We start from the raw sequence: 4,563 nt of genomic DNA on the forward strand, positions 1-4,563 counted from the left end.
AAGGGACAGTGTCCCCTCCCCCCTGCCGGCTCCTGCCCAGGGAGGCTGACGGGCAGGGTGGAGAGAGGCCCTCGGGGTCACCGCCGGGCCTGCATCCTAACTGCTGCGTCTCCATAGGCAGGACCGGGGCTGCCACCTCGGTGCTGTGTAGGACGAGGCACCTCGCCCCCTGACCTAACTCTAAAACCCAGAATGCAAATGTGCGACGCTTCCCAGAGAAGGGGCTAGGGCTCCGGGGGGCGGGGGCCTGCAGCACCCCACAGCCGGGGTGCATCCCTCAAAGGAGAACGAAACTCCCCAGACGCCAGGCATGGTCATCTCAAGGGCCCATAAGTAGCTTCGCCGTTGGTCCTCCCGTTCGGCCGAGCGCTGAATTACAGGTCAGAATTGGTGCCCAAATCGCTAGATCTTACGGTGTATTGGTGTGAACTTGGCTGTTGAAATTAGCTGCTTGAAGGTTTAGAGGGTGAGTCAGCTGCATGGACACCTACGAGGACCAAGTCTCCCTTTGCTCATTCGGACGGTCAACAACGCAACCCTAGGGATTCACTTGGGTTAAGAGCCCACCGTCTTCTTGAGATGCCATTTGTCAATGCTTATGGCACTTGGAGTTGCTAGGAGGTGAATTGTGTATTTTTTTTAAAGATCAATTTGCATAAAGATCAGTAAAGAATTTTAATAATGTCAATGTGTAGCCAAAAGGACTAATGGGCTAAAGATAAGGAGGCCTGAAGGAGACACATTATATTCCGTGGCGGTCTGGCCCGCTTAGGCCGCTAATCATTTCTCCAGACAGCACTGAGTCCATCAGCCATCTTCCTGCTAACCTCATAGCAGGAAGCTGCCGGATCCGGCTCCTCGCCTATCCCACAGTCAGGGGTGGAAGCGGGTCCGGTTTTAATTGCAGGATTGTGAGAAATCCATGTTTCTAATCACCAGCACAAGCCTGACAATCTGTCCATCAGCCAGGAACTAAATGAAAGGAGTTTTCTTTCCCTGATACGTGGCCCGAAATATCACGAATTCGAGCTGATGGAGAGGAAGAGCCCGTGTGTTTTGGTAAAAAACACCCACTATCAGACTCACTTCATGCCAGTTAAGTTTTCCCCTTCAAATCCAATTAGGATCTTGAATCCGGCACAAAGTACTTAATAGAAAAGGGTCAGCCCTTCTCGTTGTCTCAGGGCCGGTACCCAGACCAGAAGAAACTGTAAGACGTTCTGTGCAATGGTAGCCCTCGCCGCTTGACTCGGTGGTGGGAGCAGCGGCCTGTACAACGAACGGTTGTGGGTTTGATCCGTGGGTGGGGTGCGTACTGAAGGCAACCCATCGATGTTTCTCTCTCACATTGATGTTTCTCTCTCCCTTTGTCTCTCTAAAAGTCAATAAAAAGCATATCCTTGGGTGAGAATTTTTAAAAACTTGTGAGGAAATGTAGTTAAAGAAATGAATGACTATGTAGAAAGTTAAATGATAGGTAGGTAGGTAGATAGATAGATAGATAGATAGATAGATAGATAGATAAATGGTGCCTGGCCCATGGGCTGCCCTCCGTGAGTGTGGGTGGCAGCCATGTTATTTTTATTACTGCTCTCCATCTAAGGGTACCAGGTGGTGGGTGGTGGAAGTTTGACTGTTTGTGGCTGTTGTCCTCAGACATCCCAGTGCCCAATTCCCAACAGCTTGCCATGTAGCTCTACCATAGGACCCGGGAGACAGCAGGCCCGGAGGTGGGAGCCCCAGGCTGCATGGATTTGTCAGGGAGAGACGGACAACACGTCTGCGATGGCCCCGATTCTCCTGACTTACTTGAGTCGATAGAAAAGTCACTATTCTTGCATCAAAGCAAATCTTAGCCTTAACGTTGAAAGCATAGTTCTAATGCTCAAGCCGGTCCACAGAGCCCACACTGCAGAGAGAATGCCGTCGAGGGGGCCGGTGAGCAGAGGCTTCAGGATGACCCTGTGGCGCTGCGGCTGGGAGCTTACCTCCCTCCAAGCCCCGCTCCCGCCTTCCTTCCTGCGTGCGACTCATTGGATCGACGGAGCCCCATGGGAAGGGGGACCTCGCGGTGACAAGCCGGCAAGCCCCCAATTCTGCGCAGGGCCGGCCGGCCGGTGTTCCCAGAGTGACAGCTATAATCAAGTCCTAACCAACGCCTGCCTGCACAATAGCACCGCAAATAAAGCCGGCGTGACGAGCGCGTTGTGTCTTCTTGTTTGCAAACATGTGCACGGTGCGATCTTCATTATTTCAGAGCCCGGAAACGCAAAGCTGTCTTGCAGCCGCTGAGGCTGCTGGAGAGATGCTGACGACGCGTGGAAGAGCGCCTCTCGTGCGTCCTGAGCCCTCCCACTGGTGGGAACCCTGGTACCCACGGCGGGGCTGAGGCCAGGGCAGCTGCGGGCAGGGGGACCCCCCACGTGAGGGCGGCAGGCGTGAGGCCCTGCCCAGGTCTGGCCCTCCCGTGGGTCCTGGGCCCACAGAATGACTCTCCCCTGACCACGGGCTCAAATCCCACACGATTCTTGCTTTTCTTGTACAAAATGTAGCTCCTCGAACTTTGTGTTTGGAATTCAGAGGAAAGCAGCTACCCCGCTTCTGAGAAGTGGCCCGACTCTGGAAAAGGTAAGAAGGGTCTTCAGGGGCCGGCCACCCGCCCCGATGTGCCAGTGGCTGTGCGTGGACAAGTTCATCTCATTAAGGCATTAAGCTTCCTGTGCCCGCCTGAGGCTCTGTCCCGAGACCCACACAGCCTCACACACTAGAAAACTCTCAGAGGGTGCACAGCACCGCACAAATGCAGGGGATCGTCCCCTGTGGCGTTAGCTCCCATGAAATGCTTTGATGTTGACACAAAATAAAATTGTGAAAATGAACAGAGGCACAAAAGGACAAGTATTGTGTGCTTCCGCTTATGCGAGGGACCTAGAGCAGGCAGATTCATCGACAGAAGTAGAATAGAAGTAGAGTAGCAGCCAAGCAGAGGTGAGGCAGTGGGGACTTCGTGTTTCAGGGGACAGACCTTTGTCTGGGATGATGTGAAAGTTCTGGAGATGGGTGGTGGCGATGGCCACCCCTCCCCAGGGGGCGGCTGCCTCCTCTGTGTGAGCAGCTGTGTCTGTGTGTTCTCCTCTCAGCACCCTTGTCTTCCTTCCAGGCAACGCTCCCTGAGAGATGAGCCGGCCCTTACCCGTCCTCTCGAAGTCCATGCACGCAGGAGGTCAGGGACAGACAGACGGCACGTAGAAAGCCGCTCATGTGGGGAGAGATGGCCACGTGCGCACTGAGGTCCCCTGGCCCAGGGCCACGCACCTCACTGGGAGTAAGAATGTTTCAGATTGGCCCTGGTGGTGTGGCTCAGTGGATAGAGCATCGGCCTACAGACCAAAAGGTCCTGGGTTGGATTCAGGTCAAGGGCATGCACCTCGATTGCAGGCTCCTCCCTGGCCTGGGCCCTGGTTAGGGCGCGTGCAGGAGGCACCCAATTGATGTGTTTCTCTCACATCGATATTTCTCTCTGTCTTTCCCTCTCTCTTCCACTCTCTCTAAAAATCAACGGAAAAATATCCTCAGTGAGGATTAACAACAACAACAAAAAAAAAAACATTTCAGATGCAAACAACTTGCTGACAACTCCTGGAATGAAATCCCCTGAGTCTATGCAAATACCACGGAGACCAGCCGGCCAGCCGAGCGATCGCTGAAGAACACGGGGGTCTCTGGAGCCCCCAGCCGTCCTGTTTTGGCTTCCTCTCTCGGCCCGAGGAGTGGGCGTGGGTACGTGTTGGCGCTCTGGATGAAACAGAAGATGGAAACATGTAACCGACTTTCCTTCCACCGATGCCCCCGCCCGAATATGTTTGGTTTGATTTTCAGCTCATTAGAATAGCTCCATTTACTATGTGCAATGAACTTCTAACTAATAATCACACTTAATCTGCACGGCGACCCCAGGAGGCAAGCGTATTATGACAGGAACTATAATGGTTATGATATGGGGGTCTCCCGGGAGCTTGCCCAGGGGCCTGGAAGCGGCCACTGGGTCTTCGCGTGGAGGCCCGCTCTTCCCGACCTTTCAGCCTCGTCACCCCCGGGGAAGGTTGGCCAAGGAAACGTGATGGCTTGTTTGTTTGAGCTGCAGACGGGGAGGCTAATTCGGGAGCGTGTAATTGCTCATCCCTGCTGGGGGACATTAGCTAGACATTAGCGGTGACACGGACACCAGACACTCGTTTCCGGCTGAGTTATTACCTGTGCACAATGGCGCTCACCAGCTTGCCGACCTGGTTTAGAAAATGCCAGAAAAGATGGACCTCGCTGCTTCTGGTTGTTCCCCATGGTCTATAACTCAGCCAGGAAATGACACCCCCCCCCCCCAAAACACACACACACACACACACATACACGCACTGTTAGTAGGGCAGTCTCCTAGCCTCAGTCCTACATCTGCAGAGTTGGGGTGGGGGCATCGGGAGGGGGAGGGCGTACCGCCACCAGCACCGACTAGGGGTCACCCTCACCGCGCTCTCAATGAAACATATTCAAAATGATGAGATGTCA

Source organism: Myotis lucifugus, unplaced genomic scaffold (assembly GCF_000147115.1).
Source record: "Myotis lucifugus unplaced genomic scaffold, Myoluc2.0 scaffold_526, whole genome shotgun sequence".
Taxonomy (NCBI): domain Eukaryota; kingdom Metazoa; phylum Chordata; class Mammalia; order Chiroptera; family Vespertilionidae; genus Myotis; species Myotis lucifugus.